This window comes from Diceros bicornis, chromosome 6, assembly GCF_020826845.1.
Source record: "Diceros bicornis minor isolate mBicDic1 chromosome 6, mDicBic1.mat.cur, whole genome shotgun sequence".
NCBI lineage: Eukaryota > Metazoa > Chordata > Mammalia > Perissodactyla > Rhinocerotidae > Diceros > Diceros bicornis.
This window is the reverse complement of record NC_080745.1, coordinates 54,208,444-54,232,503: the sequence shown is the minus strand read 5'-3', so window position 1 is coordinate 54,232,503 and position 24,060 is coordinate 54,208,444.

Here is a 24,060-nt window from a genome sequence, read left to right as displayed (position 1 = left end):
CTTAGTAGGGAAATTTTAGACATCAAACATTTTTTTTTTTTACACAAAATACCAAAGGTCACTAGTCTCCCACATCAAATACACAGACAATTTTTTTAAACAAATCCATTTCAGTCTGAGTCTTGAAACAAGTCTAAAGTATGTGATTTTGCAGAGAAGATTCCAGGATAATTTTAATTTTGTTGTTTTTAAAAAATGAAGGAGAGCTGTTTGTGATATCAGAGGAGGGAAGGGAGGGTGACTGGCACCGTTTTCCTCTCTGTCTTCATTCAGCACATGGACTTCAACTATCCAGAGTGGTTGACATCTGAATAACTGATCCTGAAGTGCAGAATTCCAGAATCATGCTCATTTGCAGGCCTCAGATGCCATCACTGGGCCAAAGCAGGCTCCAAAATGTAGCTTTGTGCCTGTTTTTAAAGTGCTAGCAGCCCCCATTGTACTCAAGGCTGACTGGAGCAGCCCACACTTTGCCCAAGATGCAACCTCTGCATTTGTCTTGGCAACAGTTCAACAAAGGGATGAGCTTGGGCCAAAGGTGGGTGGAATCAGCATGAAAATGTTCCTTCACCCATATCATCCTGTCTGAAGAAGGCGGATCGAGACGGAAGGTTTTCAGGCTGAGTTCCCGCCGACCTTAACTGGAATAACTTGCTCTCTTTCACATCTGCAGCTGTGTCCTCCTCAGGGAGTTGTCCAACTAAATGTGATTTTAAACATCTGTCAGCTAAATCAGAGTTCCAAATTTAGCACTCGGGAACATTATGTGGATTTGTGATGCTCGCTGGAGAACACTGGATCCATAAACCAAGCTCATGTTGAGACAGCCGGGGGCTACTCTGGTTGGTAATTTCATCTATGACACGTTTAATTTGCCTGCACATTTATGAACGTTATGTAACGGGAAAGAGTGACCATTTCCCTGCAAACTGCTATCTGATTGCTGCAAGATCAATAGCCCGAAGGGAAAGTCTTTACACTGGGAACACTGACTGTATTCCTATCCAATCAATTGCCTGGAATTAAAAATAATTCCCAATAGGCTCATTTTGTCTGAATTTCCTGAAACTTTATTCTCCACCCTAAGCTGCCTTTCTGGTCCAGCTATAACTTTGCTTCACTGTACCCATCGTGGAGGTAGAGAAGTTCTGCATATAGTCACGATTCCTGGTTGGCATCTTTGAAGATGTCAGGCGTGGGAGAATCATTCTTTCCCTCCACTAGATTGATGTTTCTAAAGAGATGCGCTGCTATTCAGGAGAAATATGAAGCCAGGCCTTTGCTCAAAGACCCTCTCTTTGCTGAAGCAATACTCCTGGATGATTGGCTAGGAATCCTCAGTGCATATGGGGGTTTGTAACCCATTCTATCAGTCCCTGAGATCATGGTGCCCTTGAAGGGGGGACATGGGGAGAAATAGCCTTGCAATTCAGTATGGATTCTTGATAGATGATTTATCATAGTAGACTAAAACTTGTGAATTTGCTTTACTTAGTTTAGTACAAGAGCTCACAGCCTCCAAAGTCTATTTCTCCATTAAGCCTTCTCTAGTTTCTCAGAGTTAGTTAGCAACGCCCCACACACACACCCTCTGAGCTCCCAAGACAGCCTGTATGTGCCTCTCCTCTGGTATTAATGTGTGGTGTTGATAGGGAGCGTCCTCAAATGCCACTGTGATCTCTAAGGAGGCAGAGATGGTGTTTGATTTGTCATGTATTCCCAAGATTAAGACAGGTCCACAGATGGTGCCCAAAACTGACATTTTATAGATACTGAATAAATGCACGAGGGATTGGCACTAGTTTGAACGGCTTGAGAATATACCATCTAGGGGCCGGCCCGTGGCTTAGCGGTTAAGTGCGCGCGCTCCACTACTGGCAGCCCGGGTTCAGATCCCAGGCGCGCACCGAGGCACCGCCTGTCCGGCCATGCTGAGGCGGTGTCCCACATACAGCAACTAGAAGGATATGCAACTATGACATACAACTATCTACTGGGACTTTGGGGAGAAAAAAGGGAAAAAAAGGAGGAGGATTGGCAATAGGTGTTAGCTTAGGGCTGGTCTTCCTCAGCAAAAAGAAGAGGATTGGCATGGATGTTAGCTCAGGGCTGATCTTCCTTACAAAAAAAAAAAAAAAAGAACATACCATCTAGAGGCAAGGACAGGTGGTTCAGGCATGGGGTTGATGGAGAGGAGAACCCTTACAAAGGTACCCTGGATAATCGACAAATGGATCACACCTGTAGGCAGGAAGCTGACTCGACACAGGTTTCCTTTGCTGTTCCAGAGAGGGTAGTCCTTTCAGAGGTACCAAAGCCCAGGCGAGGACAGCCAGGACCTAGAACGCAGGAAGAACAGTGCCAGAGCAGGGTTGTTTGAGGAGGCTGATCAGGGAGGGGCTTCTGCCTCAGATGTCTTCTTTCTGGCACCTGAAATTAGAGTGTTTGAAATTTATTCCTGGAAGCCATGTTGATTCTTCCCTCTACTCATCCCACTCTGGGATGACACACTTACCTTGGGAGCCCACATAATGTCATAGTTAAGACTAAAGACTGTAGCGTCAGACAGATCAGGGTTCAAATCCCAGTCCATAATTCGCTAAGGTGTATTATCCTGGGAAAATTACTAAACATCTCGCAGCTAATGCGTTAAATAGTTAAAGGGATTAAATGAGCTGGTTTAAGTAAAGTAGCTGGCAAAGGTTCAGTGTAGTCAATATTATCATCATTACTATAATTAGTTTGGACTCTTTTGTTTGCAAGTGATAAGAATGAACAAAAGCTGGCATAAGCAAAAAATTCAGGTGTGTCTCATAGAAACCAAATGCGGGAATGTACCTGGGCCTCAGGGAGGTACCTCTGCCCTTCTCTGCACATCTGCTCTATTCTCCTCTCTTGGTTTCTTCTCTTCTCAAGTGTCATTGTTGGAGAAAACCCACCTCATAGCTACTAAGCTGACATGTTGCCGATTCAGCCACCCACAAAGAGACTAAGTCTATTTCCTGGTCTTAATTTCACATTTCTAGGGGAAAGACTCGGATTAACTTGATTTGAATCTAGTGCTAGTCCTGCTCATTCAGCTGTGGCAGAGGTTAGGCATAGGTGGAGACAGAGGTCACAGCTACACAATGGCCCCCCACCCAGACCCACTTCATTGGTGGGGAGGCCGGCAAGGAGAGAGGGCATTTGGCTTTGTGGGGGAGAAATCATCATGGGATGGGCAGACGCTGCAAGAGTTATCATCAAACTATTACGAGGATCAAAATGGGACATTTAGAAATGTAAAGAAATGTGTGAAATGTATTTCTGTGTGGAAAAAAACCCAAATATTGCATATATGTTATAACCATAATTATATTCACTTATAAAGGTAAAGATTTATAGGGAACACAAAGAAATTGTTTTTATGTTATGGTGATGATTTTTTAATCCCCTTTGATTTAATAACAAAACTTTGTTTAACGTGGAAAGCTCCTACAAGGATTAATAACCCTTGAGCCTTTGTCACCTAACACCTTAGCAAGGATTAGTTGACTGGCTGAGAGCCAGGCCACAGGGGGCAGATCCAGACCTGGAGGGGAGGAGGGAAGGAGCAGAAAAGTGCCAAGGGCACTGGAGGCAAGCTTCTTGTTCTTCAGAAGTATGTGGATACTAAGGCCCTCTCTTCCTGGAAAGGCAGAAACCTGGCTTAGAATTCTGAAGTCTCCATCACATTTTCACAGAATATCAGTGAATTTCAGGCCAGAGACAGGACAGCTACCAGAAAACTTCTTTGGTAATAAAAAGGCATAGGGAACATTGTGAAAGGGCACCACATGGTTTTCAGGTCAAGGCTCATGCCAACTTTCAAAAGCCCTACAGACACCCTATAGAAACATTTCTATAGAAACAAATACTCCCATGCCCACCCCGGCAGCCTCCAAGCCCATCTGGCACCCCATCCTGGGTTCCCACCATGGACACAGTGAGGATAACCCCGGAAAAGTCTTTCCGTTTGGGCTTTGGCACCCTGCTTCCTCTAGCCTGAATGTCAATGTGCTGCTTCTTCTAACAATTCCCTCAGGGATTGGGTAGGACAGATGGTCACTGTCATGTTAAAGCCAAAGACTTATGAAGCAACTTTGAGAGCATTGTGAGAGCTTAACTCCTACCCCAGAGACAGACCCCTGAGGCTCAGACCTGGACAGAGACCGAGGCTCTGAAAGGCAGTGGGTAAATCATATCCACAGCCCAAGCTGCAGAGTAGAAACAGTGTTTTTGAAATCGCTCAAGTTGGCTGCCCTGAGACATTGCCCAAATGTTTCCTTAAACACTGCTTTTATCTTCAGCAAATCTATATAAGGCAAAGCTCCAGAAAAACTCACTGTAGCCTAAAGGCTTTGAGTGAGTGTTCAAGGCCCAGGCATGAGGAGATCCAGAGTTCTGGGGCTAGAGACCCTTCCCTTCTGCTCCCATGACTATTGTGTTAACGGAAACCCTTGATATCAGCAACTTGTGTCATTTCAGCAGTGTTGATCTATAGCCTCAGGCTTCTGTGTCCTATGGAGTGTAGACCTACAAAGTTATCTGTATAACACATTTATAAAGCAGCCATACATTCATGAAGGTCGTCAATTAATTGAGCACCTACTATGAGCTCAGTAGTGTGCTAGGAGCTGAGCATAAGATGGTGAGTAAGACTCTGTCTTGCCCCAAGGTATCCACAGTCCAGTAAGGGAAAAAATACCTAAAGAAACCATGACAGTACAACATAATAAATGCTCATAGGATTAATGACAGGGTGCTTGGCGCATCTGACACAAACTTGACAGGATCTTAAAGGGTCAGAAAGGTTTCCTAGAGCAAAGACAAGATCTGCAGACGCCTAAAGGCAGTAAAGGACTTGGGCAGATGAAGAGGAGAAACAAAACCACAGTCCCTAGACCCTCCAGCCATGGCCTCTGGCCCATCTCCTATCAGGAAGGCCGGCTGTGAGCTGAGTTTGCAAAAGTAGCACAAGTCTCTCTGTTTCCGTGGAGAGTTGGATGGTGTGAGGAGTTGGACACACAGAAATGAACACAGAGGCTTTCCTTCTTCCAGGAATTATTACAAAATCTGACTTGCCGATTGACAACTTAGAGAACTGTCTGAACTCCCAATCAGAATAAGTTAGGTCAATCTGAAGTGTTTAGCAACTATGTAGAGTGCCTACTGTGTGCCAGGTAGTGGGGGATGAAAGACAAATAAGATAAGACAAGGCAGAGAGAGAAGAGAGAGGAGAGATGGAACAGGATCGGGGGTGTGGAGGAAAGAAGGAAGGGAAAAGTTACAGAGCAGGCTAGGTGACCCCAGAGCAGCTTACTGGGGTAAGCTCACTGGCTGATTTTTATCTGAGGATTGGTGACTAGCAACTTCATGTCTGCTGGGTTGAACAGGCATGGGTACACTTGGAAGAAGTGGTTCAGTTCAGCAAAATAAAGCATTTCTTGCCAGTTGTCTCTGACACGCTTTGAGTGTGGGATAAACGTTCTGTGGTACGCCATGCCCGCCATAGGAAGAGGCTTTGTAGGAGAGAAAGAAGCTTAGATGACTCACTTAGATTTCCTCCTGGCCTGTGCAGCCTGAGATTTGACAAAGCTTAACTGAAATATGGAGTGAAGGAATCTTCAAAGGAGGTTCAGAGATTTAAGTTCCGTGAGCATCTGCCCGAGCCCACAGAGTTAAATCACAAGGTGTCAAACAGCAAAAGGGGTTATTCCAGCTTTATGTGTGTTTGTGCAGGTTGGTGTGTATGTATGTGTGTGTATGTGTGTGTGCATGTGTGTGGTGGTGTTTGCAGTCTGTGGTTTTTGACGAATTTCAGATCTCTGTCCATTCTCAGCTGATTCAAAAGTAAAGGGGAGAGATGTCCACCAGGTATTTATATAACCACCCATTCCCTTCTCTGCTCTTGGAACCCCTTGTTTATAGAATTTTAGAGCTGTGGGCCGTAGAAATTAAATGAGACCCTGTCTATTACGACGCTTAGCGTGTGTTTGGCATATTTATCAGGGATAACGAAAGTAAAATTAACTGTTTCAAATTTCTCATTTTACAATAAGGAAACTCAGGGACACAAACGGCTAAGACAAACTGTTCAAAGTACCAGAGCTGCTCATTCTTTCATGCATAAATTCATGCAAATATTACGGAGGGCCTACCTCGCACTAGGCATTGTGTGTGGGACACTGGCAAAGCCAAGTACCAGAAGGCAGTGATCCGGACATCCAGTCCAGTGCTCTCCTTTTATACTCTGGAAGTTACATTTTGGGCATCCGAGTCAGAGGCACAGCCTGCCTGTCCTGTTTACGAGGGGCTGGAAGAGTGATCTAATCTTGATAACAATCTGTGTCTTCTCCCTGAATATGCAAACATTTTGATGAATGGCAAAATATGGAGGAAATATTTTGACCTCAAAAGAAAAAACTCTTATGAATTTTAGGTTTACGATTTTAAAACAATCAAGGTTGGCAGAATGAAGTAAATTGACCAAGTTCAAACGCAGTTTGCTATGTTACCCTATTAGAATATTGTCTACTTTGTTATGTTAAAGAGTCTAACTAGTTAAACTCACATGACTCTTTCACAAATCATATTTTTAGGATGATGATCTCAAGCTATTACAGTTTGGGTTAACGAAGTTATCTGTGGATCATTCCCAGGGAACTCTAAATCAGAGGACACAAATGAGTGGTCCCAGCCAAATCCAGCCTTTGGTTATATTTGGTTTGGCTTACAGAGTGTTGGCCCACACAAGAGTTTTTAAATTTTTGAATTACTTCACAACATTTAAAAATCAGGAGATTATTATATATAAAATCAAGATTCTAGCTTCCACTACAAAATCAGACGTTCTTGAAATAGTGAGCCACATTCTCACTCACTGACACCATGAATTGGCTAGAGCTGTGTACAGGGTGGCCATTTTAGACAGAGACACTCTCACCACAATCCACCTCATCCCCGGCCTGCTTCACTCACTTACATGCCAGGCCCTGCTGGCACTGGAGTTCATGGCCTTCACTCCATATTGAGAGTCAAAATCTTTACACAGCTGTGGAGGCTTCCAACCAATTTTCTCTGGGTGTTGAGTGCAAAATCAGTAGGGTTAGAGTAAACTATGCACTCATTCACTCAACATACATTATGTTGTCTAATATGTCCCAGGCATGAGCTAAGAATGGAGGAGACTGAGCTAAATAAGGCTCACTCTACCAGAAACCCATGGTCTAGAGAGGAGAGAAACATGTAAGTGATTAGAACAGTTTATCCAAATGTTATGGTGAGTCATGGTAGCAGAAAGGTGGGAGCGACCAATTCTAATCAGAGGAATTTAAGGAATTTTAAGAGAGCAAATAATAACCGAACTGAATGTTCAGGGTCTAACTGGGAAAACAGAAAACATTCTAAGTAAGGAAAATGGAGCAATTTCATACCATAAATTGGTAACTCACGTATGGTGGTTTTAAAACATGACCCCAAAATTCTTTGACATTCCTCCCATTGAGGGGTATAGTCTGAGTCTCTGCCCCCTGTTTGAATCTGGGTTACTTGTGACTATTTCAACTAACACGGTAGGGGAAAGTGATGCTGTACAACTTCAGAAGTTAGGACATAAAAGGGAGTTTCCATCTGTTGTTGGATAGAACCCTTTCATTTGGAGCCCTCAGCCACCGTGTATGTGGACGGACTGCTCTGAGGCTGCCGTGCTGTGAGGAAGTCTCGCCACATGTCAAGCCACGTGTGAGTGCTCTAGTCAGCAGTCCTAGTCTTTGAGTCATCCCAGCCCAGGCACCAGACATGTGAGTAAATAACCTTCAGATGATTCCAGCCCCCAGGTGTCACATCACCCCCAGTATCTGAATCTTCCCAACCAAGGCCCAGACATCATGAAAAAGAGATAAACCATCTTGGCTGTGCCCTGTCCAAATTTCTGACCCATGGTGTGGTTGCGTTAAGCCACTGAATTTTGGAGTAATTTGTTACATAGAAACAATAAGCAGAACTACAGCTTATGGAATTGCTAAGAAGCCAGACAAGACAGGGAGGCGACCCATAGATTAGCAACAGCAGGAAACACAGTGCTATCATCTCTAGGCTAGAGGGACAAAGAGAATAGTTGGTATTAATGAGGCTTAGGGTCCAAGGTCACCTGGCAGAAGTTAGAACCAAGGCAGGCCTTTAGGAAAGAAGGAAACAATGGAAGAAATACAGCTGGGGCTGAAGATACTACCAGAGGAACAAGAGAAATACTAAGTTTTTCTCTTCTTCCTGTGTGTATATCTTCTGCTACTGCCACCCATTGGCCTAACCCAGCCAGAAGCCTACAAAGCACACCTGGGAGAGTCAACCGGTTCCGATACAGAGCAGAACAGGGGCAGGCAAAAATTGGATCTAAGAAGAACAGGCCCAGAACTAGCACACTAGATATTGAAAAATGAGAAGGTCACAAGACAGATAAAGAGGGATAACGTTTCAGATAAAAGGGACAGCAGAGGTATGAAGGTGCATGCTCATACTCAGGAAACTTCCAATAGCTCTCCATAGTTGGAATGTATCTTGCGTTTGGGGTAGAATCAAATCAGTAGATTCTTATCCTTGTTGTATGGACAAGAAAACTGAAGCTCAGTGTTATAGACTGAATGTTTGCATCCTCCGAAAACTCACATGTCAAAACTTAATCCCCAATATGATGGTATTTGGAAGCGGATCTTTGGGAGATGATTAGGTCACGAATCTGGAGCCTTCATGAATGGAATTAATGCCATTATAAAAGAGACCCCAGAGAGCTTCCTTGCCCCTCCCACCATGGGAAGACATAGTGAAAAAACAACCATCTACGAACCAGGAAGCACGTTCCCCCCCAGACACTGAATCTGCCAACACCTTGATCTTGGACTTCCCAGCCTCCAGAACTGTGAAAAATAAATTTCTCTTGTTTATAAGCCACCCAGTCTATGGTATTCTGTTATAGCAGCCCGAACAGACTAAGACACTCAGAGAGGATAAGTGTAGTGGACATTTTTCATTTGGGGAGTTATCTAAGCCCCAACATCTTCTCATTTGGGAGAACCCTTCATTGTATATGTCTTGGTGGCAGGTAGGGCACTGTCAACCACAATGAAAGCCAAAGGGGCTGACCCTCTTCTGTCAGATCTGTCTGATCCCAATCGGACATTTCTGCCCAGAAGTTGGAATCCTGAGTGAGTAACACAAAGATAGAGAGTCAAAAAACTACTCACAGCATCAGTGGTGGCATTGACTGTCTAGTATTACCAGCAACTGAGTGTCCAGTGGTGGCCTCTGAACACTACCGGTCTTGATCTTGGCTCTATTATCTGATTCTTGATCTTTCTCAACTCCCGATAATTTTCTAAGTTTGATCCTCCAGCCTTCCAGTTGGTTCTGAGAACTACCCATTATCTTGCTAACAAATTCCTTCCCTACTTAAGTTAGATAGACTCAGTTTCTGTTGCTTGCAGTCAGACAATAATACAATAAGTAAGAATTTGTGCTCTTAACTGTTCTTTATAGCATTTATTTTGAGAACACTAGGTAGATGTTGAAGTGAAAATGAATCCCGACAGAGACCCTAGATACACAAATGTGATGTGGATCTCTCTGAACTTCCTAATCATAAAGGGATATCATTTAATAAGGGAAAAAATTAAATCATCAGCTAAGAGTTAAGTACTGTAATAGTTTCCTATGGCTCCTATGAAAAATTACCACAAACTTAGTGGCTTAAAACAACACAAATGTATTATCTTACAGTTCTGGAGGTCAGAAATCTGAAATGGGTCTCACTGGGCTACCATCAAAGTGTCAGTAGGGCTGTGGTCCTTTTCTTTTTTGGGGGGGGGTGAGGAAGATTGGCCCTGAGCTAACATCTGTTGCCAATCTTCTTCTGCTTGCTTGAGGAAGATTAGCCCTGAGCTAACATCTGTTGACATTCTTCTTCTGTTTGCTTGAGGAAGATTAGCCCTGAGCAAACATCTGTTATCAATCTTCCCCTTTTTGGTTGAGGAAGATTAGCCCTGAGCTAACGTCTGTGCCAATCGTCCTCTATTTTGTATGCGGGTCGCCACCAGAGCATGGCTGACGAGTGGTGTAGGTCAGCGCTTGGGATCTGAATCCACAAACCTGGGCCACCAAGCAGAGCATGCTGAGCTTAACCACTAGGCCACAGGGCCAGCCCCTGTGTTCCTTTCTTGAGGCTCTAAGTAAGAATCTGTTGTCTTGCCTTTTGCAGCTTCTAGAGGTTGCCTGCATTGCTTGCCTGGTGGCCTCTTCTATCTGCAAAGCCACCAATGACAGGTTGAGACTTCTCACATTGCATCACTTTGACCATGACTCTTCTGCCTCCCTCTTCCACATTTAAGGGACCCTTGTGATTATATTTGGGCCCAGCCAGATAATCAGGATAATCCTACTTTAAGGTCATCTGATTAGCACCCTTAATTCCATCTGCAACCGTAATTTCTCCTTGCCAGGTGACATAACATATTCTCAGGTTCTGGGGATTAGGATGTGGACATCTTTGGGAGGCCAAAGATTCTGCCTACCACAAGTACTTATTGTGATGGTTAATTTTATGGGTCAACTTGACTGGGCTAAGGGATGCCTAGATAGCTGGCAAAACATTATTTCTGAGTGTGTCTGTGAAGATGTTTCTGGAAGAGATTAGCATTTGAATCCATAGACCAAGTAAAGAAGTTCACCCTCACCAATACAGGCAGCCATCATCCAATCCATTGAAGGCCTGAATAGAACAAAAATGTGGAAGAAGGGCAAATTTGCTCTCTCTGCTTGAGCTGAGACATCCATCTTCTCCTGCCCTCCGACATCAGCACTCCTGGTCCTTGGGCTTTCAGACTCAGACTGGAATTTACACCATTGCCCACCCCCACTGCCCAATTCTCTGGCCTTTGGACTCAGACTGAATTACACCACTGCCTTTCTTGGTTCTCCGGCTTACAGACAGCAGATTGTGGGATTTCTCGGCTTCCATAACCATGTGAGACAATTCCTATAGCAAACAAATACACAAATAAATAAATAAAAATCTTATTGGTTCTGTTTCTCTGGAGAACTAACACACTTATTATGTACCAAATTTTAACACACTACACTTAATAATTTTTCTAGTAATGCTTCCATGGGCCATGCAATGGGCTTTGTGTCCACAGTCCCAGGTATTAATGAAAAGTTCTCTTGCATGCCATTGTTCTCTCTGCATATATTTCCCTCAGTGACTGCGGGGAAACAAGGCTGCTTGAGAATAGGATTCAGGTGTTCTTATGTCCTTGCCAAAAAACCATCTTAATGTTAAAATGATTTGCAACAAAACAATACAAATGACAGTTATTTGGGTCAACTTCTTACCATTTTTGCCTAATTACCATACAGTGAAAAAAAAGTTTGTCAAAACACATGTCAGATTAGCTTGTGTGAGCTTTATTTGATTACAACAGTAACCTCCATTCTGTATGCTAACCTTCATGGCTGGTTACACATGTAAAATGGTTGTCTGCTCACAACTTAAAAACATCGGAGGGAACACTGGGTGTTAGAGACATGGTAAATTATCCAATGCCTTGATTTCCTGCCATAAGGAATGGTTAAAGCTGTGATTGCTATTTGAGAGGGTCTGTCTTTATTCCTACTCTCTTTGCTCCTAACGTCCTAACCGCGAGAGTGGATAGGAGAAGAGGGGAAGGAACAAGAAGAGAAAAAAAGTGAGGTTTATATAAGTGTGATAAATCTGTTATCTACATTACACACTGGACACGTTTAAAAAAAAAAAACCCTCAATTCAGAGCAATTGCTGCAAATCACACACCCCTGATTCCATGGCAGTATTCCTGGTGCAAAAGCCTGAAGTAGTGAAGGATGGATTTTAGCATGTCCTATGCATTTATTTATGGTGCAGCACATCATCAAACAACACTTCACAGGCTCTAAGCTGGCAAACTAGAGGGCTTTGAAGAGAAATAATGAGCTGAGAGGTTCATGACATGCTATTAAAAAGTTTGTGATTGGATTTGGAAAATCAGATGGGTCTCCAAGGAAAGGGACCATTTCTGAGCTGTTGCACTTAGCATATCTTTGAGCTCCAGAGCAGATATTTATGAGAAGAGAGAGTTGTTTTTGTCTCAAAGCCAGGTTCTGACTCTGATGTACAGTGGGGAAACCGCTTTGCGCCGCAGACCTGAAGTCCTGGAATATCCATGATGTCACCTTTTTCTACTGATCTGCTACCACTGCACAGAGGCACACTATTAGTTCTGTGATGTTTTAGCTTCATTCTCCCATATGTGGGTTGCAATTCCAGCCAAAACAAAGTCGGCAGGGGATTTTACAGCCGCTAAATCGCTCAAGGTGCTGTAGGCTCAGTGAGATCGGGGAGATTGGATCAGGATGCATGCATCATGAACAAAATGACAAAGAGAAAGAAAAGGCATCAGGACAGTGGGATTTGGGATTACCTGGTGTGTGATTTCTAGATCAAGCCTTTGGTCTTCCAATCAGTGATTTAATGCTCTGGATTTTCATTGCATTTCTGGCAGATGTGGTGGAAGAAAGCACCTTATTCTGGGGGGTGAACCATGGAATCTCTCTCACTAAATTAGAAAGGAGACATTTTAGGATATGAGATCATGAACGAGAACAGTATTTGAACAGAAAAAAAAATTACACACACACAGTAACACATAACTAGGCCAACACAAGATGAATTTATGGTTAAGCCATTTTTCCCATTGCAGATGACACTTGAATGCTCTGAATCCCAGGGTCCTCCCGCACATACACAGCCTGGAAAGATGCTCTGCAGCGGCCACCACCATAAAGCCAGGCTGCACTGTAGGTTGACGGAGGAAGTACTAGAGACACTTGGTTAGTTCTCAACTCCTAAGCTCACAGTGCCTGATCACCAAACCGTTCACTTGAGATTATTCTGTGACTCTTTCTCTTCTCCCCGCCAGCGACATAATAACATAGACACATAACCCTCGCTCCCAGAAGATTTTCGAATTCAACGAACAATAGGGCAGAGCAATCACATCATGAAAGACTATTTGTGATCGTTAGGGGAAAACAAAAAGGGTGGGGGTAAAATATTATGATAATCAAAAGCGATAACTGTTGTTTCTTCTTCAGCTTTCTTCACGAAAGTCACATGGATGATGGTACGTTTTCAAGCCTTCTCCAGCGCAACTCTGAAATGTGCAAGCATTTGTTTTGTATGAGTGAAGCTGTTCTTTTTTTCCTTTTCTCTTTAACTGTGGGAAAATGAACTTATTTTCAGTCACCCCTGACATCTGACCACTCGACTGATCACGAGGACACTGTGGTAAACCACAGCTCAACTTGAAATTATCTCTTTTAGGCACAGTTCCTGTACTTTGGATGGCACCGTCCCTGGCTCCCCAGCCTCAGCTCTCCTCTGTGGGAGTTCCATTTTCGCTTTCCTCTGTCTACTCAAAGCAAGTGGTCTTGCTCTGCAGTCTTTCAATTGGGCTCATCCTCAAAATAAACCGAATGCAAAAAATGACACCGGTTTTCCCAGCCAAAGCCCCAAAAGTGGCCCATTTATACATGGTGTCCTTCTTTTTAAAAGGGGGGAAAAAAGCATGAAGACTTTAAACATCCCGGAAAGGAAACAACAACAAAAAGCCAACTCTCCTGATTAATATCAGGATGATCCAGCAGGGTTTATACATATTCCTTCTGTTTGAATCATCTTGTTTTTTGTAGCTGTTTTACACCTCCAGGATCCTGCCATCTGCCCACTCTAAAGAAAGGCAGCAAAGCATTCCAGAAACAATGGCTGGAACGAAATAATTTTGAACAAACCCAAGAGATCGATTTTTCTGCACCCTTCTGGTTACTGCTGCACTCCCTGGAGGGAATACAGTGTGAGATGGCCCTGAGGTTCATGCTGTGGGGGGCTCGCCTCCTAAGAACCCCCTGTGCCCTGTCATACCATCGGGCTGACAAGAGAGAACTTGCTGTACAGATCTGGCTGCCCTCTTGGCTGAGGAAGGAGGAGGAGGAGGGGTGGGTGGCTCCCTGGGCAGTTATGTCCTACTCAGATCTGGTGTGTGTCACTGGAATATAGGTCAGCATTTACTGGACCTAACTTAAGGCAAGCTGGAAGCATGTGGACCCCGGACCGGGCCCAGGTCCCTCTCGCTCTCTTCCTGCCCTAAACAAGTTAACAGGCCCAAAGAACAAGAGAGGCCATCAGGGTAGGTCCATTTTGCTTGCAAATGCTGGGGAAATCTAAAGCTTAGCAAAGGCTTTATCAGTCTTGGGGTTGGGCCAAGGAGCAGGCTGAAGTTCAGCTGGCCAGGCCAGACGCAGCTGCTGGCTATTCACGCTTCCCACAGGGACTTTTCCTCAACCCCCGATTTAGATACTAGCAAAGTGAATGGGTAACGTGCACGTAGCTGCTGAGGGTGATTGGAGCAACAAAATGACTTTCAATTACCGAGCAGTTCAGGTGAAGGCGAAAGTGCAGAAAAGCTTTTCTTTCCAACAGCAAAACGAGGTGTCAGTTAAAGAGTTACTGGCCTTGCGGAGAGATTGTTACTTTAAAGAGATATTGGCAAATGCTTTCTGCTGAATGTTTAGGCTTGGTTACTTGCCTTTCTCCCACAGTTCAGAGAGGGATAAAGATATTACATGAATTGGTTGTTTCTTGTGAATTAAAACGTTGAAGTCCTGATTTTTGGTAACAAACATTGCCAAGTTAGTGCTGAGCAGTCAGAAAGGAGGAATAAGACTAATGCTTTGCCTCCGAGGCAATGCAAAAAATGTTCACAAAAGAGCATCATTGCACTGATTGTCCCAGGTCACCAGACTGTGCATGCTCAAAGTGGAGCTCAAGACTCCCAAATCCCAGTGTCTGATTAATTGTCCTTTTACTAAAACAATGAAAATAAAATGGATTAGCAAAGGGTATTGCTCCAGGCCAGAAAGCAAACAGAGCCTCAAGGAAAGATGGATTTTCTTTAGTTAGGTTGATGCTGAACGCCTCAGTAATAACGTTGTAAATGTGAAATTATCATTTGCGCAGCAGGTATATTTGTGATTTCTCAACATGCAAGTTAAATTGAAATTTAGTTAGTATCACTATGTTCCTGGCACTGTGTAAGGCATTTTTTCACAAATTATATGATTTAACCCTCATGAGAATCTGGTGGGTCATAAACCATTATCACTATTTTGCTGATGAGACTTAAACGGATTAGGTCCTCGTTGATGTGTAAGTGGTAGAGCTGGGTTTCAAACCCAGGCTTCCTAACACCCGTGTTTCAGAACCACTCAACTGCCTCTAAATATAAAGGGTGTGGGGTTGGCGGTGAAATATTATCATGCCTTTTAATTAAATAGTACATAAGTTTATAAACTTTCAGTGAGGAAGATATTATATAACCTGATTAAAATCTGGTCTGGTATTTAAAATGCATTGAAAAGTCCAGACACAAAATAGTTTGGACCTTTTAAGAGGAAAATATCAGCTTAAAAAGTTGGAAAGTGAAAGATGTTAGCAAATAGGTGAGGCGATGTTGAGTGCGTGTGGACAAAGCAGGAAGAGGGAAGTTCATTTAATTAGCATCTTAGCTGGAGGAATTGGATGCCAACTTTTCTTAAAATAGAGGGAAAAGACATAGCGAAATCTTTTCTCTATTTTTTTATCTTTCTTGTTTGAAAAAGGAAAGATATGGGGATAGGAGAGAGAAGTTAAAAGTGCTAGTAACAAAGATGAAAGATACACTGCACCTGCCCTCAAGGATCTCATGGTCCAGAAGTGGAGACAGACACAGAAACAAAACACTGTGACAGATGAAAAAATAGGAATACGTACAAGGCACAAAAACAGTGCAGAAGAGGAACTAATTAGCTGGGGAGAGAAAGAAAGGGTCAAAAAAAGCTTCATAAATGAGGAAAACTTGAGCTAGAATTTAAAGACTTTGACCAAGTGGATAATGGAAGAAAAAAGAAAAGTCAATACAAAGGCACAGAGCATGAAATGAGCCGACATTTTTGGGCCCAAAAGGAATCTGATATTGACGGAGGGGAGAGCAGATGGGCTAAGTGTGGAGGGATGAACTGGTGAAGGAGTTAGGAGGTCAGAGCTTGGATGTGGTGTGGTGAGCCACTGATGGGTTTTCAAAAGTGGATTTGAGTTTCCAAAAAACTACTCTTGTGGTGGTGTCAAGAATGAATGGTTGGTCATCTGATCAACAAAATGAAAAGCTGGTTGTTTCAAAAAAGCAATTAAATAGACAAACTCCTGGCATGATTGATTTTTTTAAGAAGCAGAAATAAACAGTATTAGATATGAAAAGGGACATTGAAACTGAAAAAGTAAATATTTAACAATCACAAGAGAATCACATGAACAACTTTAGGCCAATATATTTGAAACTTTAGAAACAATGTAGAACTTTTAGAAAGCATAAATTATGGAAATTAACTCAAGAAAAAATTGACACTGAATAAACCTATAACCAGTGAGGGGAAAAAATTAACTCAACAGTCAAAAATATACCACAGAGAATACCAGCTCCAAAAGACTTTGCGGACAATTATTTCCAAAAATTCAAGGAAGAAGCACTAAGCCCTAACAAATAACCATTCTAGGGAATAGAAAACCAGGAAAAACTCCCCAACATATTTTATAAAGTCATTATAACCCCGATGTCAAAGCCAGACAAAGAGGGAACGAGAATAAATCTCACATACAGACAGAGATGCAAAAATACTACATAAATATTAGCAAGAAATCCAAAGTGAGTGTTTATATAAATATCTCATAAAATATATCTTATATGGCATGCAGGAATTGTTTAACATTAGAAAATCAATCACATAATTTATCATATTGATGTATTAACAATAGGTAATGAAAAATGTTCAGTAAAATTTTATACCTATTGATAATTTTAAAAACATCATTGCCAACTAGTTTGAATCATAGATCCATCATTTATTAGTTATTAAATTTTAATTCAAGTATAAGCTTTGTACGAAAAAGGAAAAGAATGGATTAGAGGAGAAAAGAGAGTGGAGGCAAAAGGAACGATTAGGAGGTCACTGCAGCAAAGCAAAGCATGAGATCCGGACATCGAAGACTGGAGAAAAGCCCTACCAGAAGAGATAAAGGAGAGGGCGGATTTCAGCAATAATTAAGAGGAAAGACTGATAGAGGCTGGTGATTGACTGGCTGTGGGAGGAGGGTTGTAATGAGAAGACAGGAGTCTATTATGACTCCCACCTTTCTGGACTAGATGGCTGTGTGGATGGTAATTCAATTAATCAGAATAGAAAATGCAGTTTGAAGATTTGTTTGAAATTAGCAAGTCTCGCTTGCATGAGAGGGAAATAGCTGTTTGAGAGAACTGAGTGCCAGCAGCCTAAAAAAGAACTTTTGCCATCACTGGATTTCAATTAATACCAGGAGAGAGAGAGGGAAAAAAAAAAGAAGCATTACCTGCTTTTGAAGCCCAAGCTAGCACTAGGCCAGGCAGAGTCACCACTTGACAAATGTTTACGGAACTAGCCCAAAGCTACCAGCCGTTTATACAGGGTATGGATGAGCAAGGAACTGAGGCTTTGGGATACCCAGAACCACAGTAGGTAAGAAAAAATAAAGGTTATCCTGGAAGTGTTTAGTAAATCTAGGGTTAAGAAGTGCCTAATGACAGTAATATTGGTGGTAAAACTATTTTTAACATTGAAAACAGAGAGGAAAGAATTTCTATTTTCTTAAATCTTGCTTTGTCATATATTTTGTTGTATTTATAAATAGTTACTACATTTTTAGATTAAAAGTTAAGCTTTGTTCACAACAGATTTAATTTTTATAGAAAATAACAAAATATAGTATTTTCGTCCTCAACCATTCCTGTGTAGCCAAGGCACTGCATCCACATGCTGGCAGCTACGAGATTTACCTTTTTCTTCCCCCTTGATTTCCCCAATTTGCCCTCCCAACTAGATAATATCCATGAATGTCCCACTCGTTATGCTGTGACTTGAATATGTATCAAAATCTGTAGAAATAAAGCAAACCGAATCACCATTTTGCTATGTATGTACAAAGTGTCAAGAAAGTTATTGGCTAAACATTTCCACCCAGCTGGGAGAAGAAAGGACAAGACTACAGAACATGGAAGGCCACTTCGAAAGCAGTAATATCCCACTGAAGGCAGCATCAGGCAGCTGCCAAGAAGTTTTGTTAACAGCAAGACCAGTCTTCTTCAAGACAGTTGAGAATGGCGATGACTTCATTTGGCTTTAGGGAAATTCATTCAGGTGCGAATTGGGTGGAGAATGCTGGAAAAGTACGAGTGGCCCATCTAGAGTTTGGTAATTGTTTCATAACTGCCCGGTGCTTAAACTTTAACCTTCGGGACATCAGATTACAGATGGCACTACCCAGGGACCAAACCCAGATCAGGAGGAGAATGTACTAGAACCCTTTGCCAGGAGCAATCTCCTGCTGATCTGATCCAAGTGGCAAGATCCACAGCAGGACAAAGAAACTTTTGAAAGGGACTTGAAAAGAGTTCAGTTACTCTGCGGTTAGCCCATCAAAGGCGTCTTCCTGTAACCCAGAGGACAGCAGGCCTCGACATGTGCTGGCCATTTGGAAAACAGATTCATATGGAGTAGATCAAACATTTCAGGAGAGCCCCTTGCCTTGAAAATATGGAGCCTTATGAAAATCATTAAGCAATTCATTGATATTTATTTGCTTACACTGTGCTTCAGCAAAGCAAGCAGGAAGATTAGAATGAGAACCATTGACCCAGTTTCAGAGGCCCTAGTTCAGAAAAGTAGGATTCCCTTACACGCCTGATTTTCAAGAGCCTTTTAAGAAGACATCCTACCACACAGCTGGCATAGAAAGGCTCTCTTGGCTCCCTTCAACTGTGTATTAGGTTAACAACCACCTCAAGCTTCTTAGAAACCTAGAAATCCCCAGGCAGTCAGAGGAATTCCACAGGGCTAAGAAAACCTTTGCAATCTCAGAGCTTTAAGAAGAAAAATATTTCGGAACATCTTCGTTTCTCACTCTGTGGCACTTTGTGTAACTCATTCCCAGCCTCGTAAAACATGGGTGGCTCCACAGCTGGCCCAATACCCTTTCCTTCCTAATGAGCCAAAACTCTTCATATATGGCTCCCGTCCAATGGACCTGGAAATGAACAAGGAGCAAGTTCGTATTTTCGCTTTGGGAGTTACCAGGTTACTGTGCATGAGTTCCTTCTTAACCAAGGTAATTCCACTGTCTGACGCAAGGAACTTTGCTTGCTTTAAAGTTTAAGGAAGTAGCCCCTCAAGATTCATCAGCCTCTTAGCCTCAACTTCCCATTTACTCAGATGCAAATTTCCCATGAGCAGAGAAGGGCTCAGCAGAAGGCCATCATTGTGACACTTTGGGCTTTCAACTCCATGCTATGTGGGATGCAAAATGCATAGTCTCTGAGGCTCTGGGGAGCTGTGGAGGAGGCTGGCTCTAGGAAGCTGGGCTCAACTTCTCCCAGAACATTACAGAGGTTGAAAATCTGTCCTCAAATATTCAACACATATGTTCTGAAATTCATTAAGTTCTCAAATTAAAAAAAAATTTAAAAGATCCAGCACTGGTTCTTGTACAAAGCAGATATTCAAGGATTGCTTGTTGACTAATGAATTTGTTAGCCAATAAATATGAGAAATCCAGTCTGTTTTGTACCACATGGCAGCTGAAGTTGTTAGGAAGACATTTGTCCCTAGTTTGTCATTATACAAGTTTTAGAAAATGAATTACCTAAAGCCTGCCTGTGTTTGAAGAACAACTTTCCTCACAAAGCTTTCCCAAAACTCTCTCCGTCATTTTTGGGAGGAGCAATTATCACTTAGCTTTGAATTGTTAATTAATGTTTTGTTATCTCCTCAATTTCCTGGTCCCCGGGAAAAATTCTGTCTTATTATATGTTTACTTAAATTTGGGGGGAGTAATTCCCTCGGGATCCAACGTGGATTCTTGCACACAGCATGTACTCAATAACTGTTTATTGACTGATCAATTTGTTCATTGACAGATATTAGAAATACAATCTGGTTTGTGCCATATGGCAGCTAAAGTTGCAGTACACAAAAAGTGTCATTCTCTGCTACTTTTTTATAGCTCATACTTAGAAGAAATGATGTGTTGGAAGATATTTTCTGTGGTCTCAAAGTTAGAGTTGGACACCAATATTTAAGAAGGAATAATATGTTTTATGTAGTAAAAGAAGATAGCAAGAGTATAAATATTACCATAAATATTGCAACACTGCGCTGACATTTTCCATTGCTGACAGAGATGTTGGTTAATTTGTAAGTAGATGGAGGAGACTTAGTTATGACAGGTCCTTTGCAGATGAACTAATTAGGCTTTTCAGAGTACAAGATATAGTCTTGATGCTTTTTGTATTAAGAAAGATGGGAAGGAAGGAAGGGAGGGAGGGAGGGCAAGGGAGCGAGGGAGAAAGGGAGGGAAAGAAAGCAAGAAAGAGAGAGAAAGGAAGGCAGGAAGGAAGGTGGGAAGGAAAGAAGGAAGGAAGGAAGGAAGGAAGGAAGGAAGGTAGGGAGGGAGGAAGGAAGGTAGGAGAGAAGGAAGGAAGGAAGGTGGATGAAAGGAAGGAAGGAAGGTGGATGAGAGGAAAAGAAACAAGGAAAGAAAAAAGAAAATCTTTGTTAAAGTCTCCACATAAAGGATTTAACCACTTGTTAACTACTGATATGTACACAGAACAAATATGTCAACACAGGAAAGTTAGAAGAAAAAAGAAATTCCAAACTTAGAAATATAATTTGAGGACCTTTCCCTCATAAAATATTGTAGTTATCAGTGACCACTTTGCCAAACTCCATCTTATTTCCAGGCCTAAGGCAAGCTCACTCTGGGAGTCTACCTAAACTTGAGAACTTCTAAGTAGCACTCTGCTTATCAGTGCTTCAGATGGGGATGTTCTTCCAAAATAAGCCTGGAAGATGGGCCTTTGTAGATGTTTGCATATCTCATGCTGGGACAAAGCCTCCCTCCTTACAGCTGACTCTTCAGGCGTCCTCTCATTTAATCACTCCATCGAGGAATGGACTGTCTGTTTTAGTTGCCAAGGGCTGGCACAAGGGAGGCGCCCAATATCTATTTGTTGAATAAATGAATTTTTGTGTCAGGTCTATGAAATAACAGCATGATGTCCATTTACTGGATGAAAAATTTGAAATGTGAAGAGAATAAGTAACTGGCCTGAGATCTTGGTTAGAGCCCTCCCTTGCACCACTGTCTCTCTGACTGGCATCTGTGCTGAGCCCTCCTGAGAAAAAGCAACCATTCACCTTGGTACCCCTTTCCTCATTGTATCTGGAGGGCTACTTTCAAGGGTATTCTTTCTTTTTGCTGATAGGTTAACAAAACTCTTTGGATCCCTTGAAGATTAGCTAAAAAGAAAGCTACACTATCAAGGCTTATCTAATAGTGCTTCCCTGGACCTTCTTTGTTCTAAATCAGGAAATGGTTACTTTCAGTCCACATGAAGCCAACTCAGAGCTCTACCTCTTCCTCCTTTATCAGGACTTCCTTGACTTAGAAAGTGATTTTTATGCCAAGCAGTGTGCCAACAGTTTTTATGGGCTGCCAAAGGCCACCATCTGTTTCTTAAAGGAATCAGGGCCTTTTCTTCTCCAGAACTTGATGACACAATTAAGCAAAACCCAGCCATTTTCAAACAATGTTATACCACAGTTTCCTTAATATATTTTAGAAATCTTATTTTATTTTATTAAGTATTTTATTTTATTTTATTATTTTATTTTATTAAGTATTTTTACTTTTATTTTATTTTATATTTTATTAAGTATTTAACATAACACAGGTGTTAAGTAGCAATCATCACACAGATACTCTACTTAAAGATCAAAAACTTCTAAAGAGGTAGATAAATATTAATTAGGAACCACCAAAAACTTACTATGCATAATTTCTTAATTAAGTAATGTGTTATATTTGCATACATAGTCACTCACAGTGACATAAGAGCTCAAAATGGCACATGACTATCAAATCCAAAACCTGTGTTTTAGTGGATTTCATTATAACAGGATTCCACTTATGCAATACTTTTACAATATAAATAAAGAGAAAAAAAAAGTAATCGGTTCTATATTAATCCATATTGGTCATTTTTACTGAATCTACCCATTGACAAAAACTGTTTATCAATGAAAAAACTTAGAGGGAAAAAGATAGTAGACTGATTGCTTTGTAAAACCAATGGAAGAATGCCTAAATTTTGGTGGATGTGTGGATAAGGTGGGTTTGTGTAACTTGACTCAACCATATTATTAATCTTGCAATTGAGATAATAATATTATCCAGAAAGCTGCCATGCATTTGTACTGAGTAAGATACCATATGTAAAACACACAACACAAGTCTGACACGTGGGCTGGGTATTTTGCTTTAGCTTCCGTGTCCGTTATTGATATCACTGAGGCTACTCCAAGAGGAGGAAGTATTATAATAAAATTGGTCATGCTTATCTTCTTTGAATGTTACTGCTAGCATGACCATGCTTACCATTAGTGAAATTCATTTTGGATTTATGTTAAGAATGAATTTATTTTTATGTGAAACACAATAAAACACCAATTGTCAAGTATGTCCTCCCCTCCGTGCCTCCTAATGAAATCTCACCCTTCCTGCAAGGCTTATCTTGAATGCCACCTCCTCCTTTACATCTTTTCTGATCTCTCCTCCAGGCAAATGTTTGTAACTCCCTCTTGAACATCTTAAAAACTTTGGCTTTTACCCCTCAGAGGATACTTACCCTGTTCTTCATGTTATATTGCTGTCTCTTTGCCTTATCCTCTATTAGATTTTAAGTCCCTTGAAAGCAGGGATCAGTCTTATCTTGACATTTCCTATAGGCTGAGCATAGAACGCTGAACTTAAAGGCTCAATAAAAATGTGTTGAGTTGCAGTGAATCGTGACCCTCCCAGGCTACCAGGCCCTCAGCCAGCTTCAGAGTGCAAAACACAATGGGTCCTTGCATTCGCCACTGCACACACCCACAAGCATATACTAAACACCTGGAAACATGGGGACACTTTGTTGCTTGGCACATACTCTCCCTCCCAGGGTGTCTTCCCTTTGGAAGAGGCTGCTCTCAGCTGGCCTGCTGCTGGTTAGATGGGGCACACTCTGGAATGACCCATCACTGCAGCAAATGGCCAATCTCATTGTGTCAGGAACCGAGAAAAGAGAAGAGTCAAAGAAGGACAGTCTCAATGCCAAGGCTGTGCTCTCAGATTTATAACTGAGAGGGAAGCAGGGAGCACTGCAATGGAGAAAACAATATTGAATTTGCACTGAAGCCTCCTGCCTCTCCCACCCTCTTTTTCTTCTCCATCTTCCCATTTCCTTCTCTTGCACCCAGTCCTCCACTTTCATTTAGTTTGATGGAGCTTGGAGTTCAAACCTAATCCCTAGGGAGATGCCTCTGCTCCAGGGAGGTCAGGGCCATCTCCCACTTCCTCTGTGGGATGCTCTCACAAGATGCTGTGGCAGCGATGCTCGCTGCTCTTTATTAAATACAAATTGCACTGAGCAATTTCCAGGAACTTTAGTGGAAAGTTGATTCCCCCAAACCCTCAAGACATTTCCCAGATCCTGAAAGAATTATTATTATTATCATTGTTATTATTATTTACCAAGCCCACATATTTTTAAAAAGTTTGCTTAAAGGAACAAGACAGAGTAAGCATAAGCACGCAGCTTCTAGAATGTGTCCTTCGATTCTGCTTTCTTCACGAGAATGATATAACTTGTTGGATTCTGGCTGGGCAGCAAGGCAGAAGGGAACAGGCTTCTCCTTGAAGCCTAGGCAAGGTTTCCGGATTAGCAAATAAAAATACAGGACACCCAGTTCAACTCGAATTTCAGATAAACAATGAATAATGTTTTAATGGAAGTATGTCCCACTTATTGCATGGGA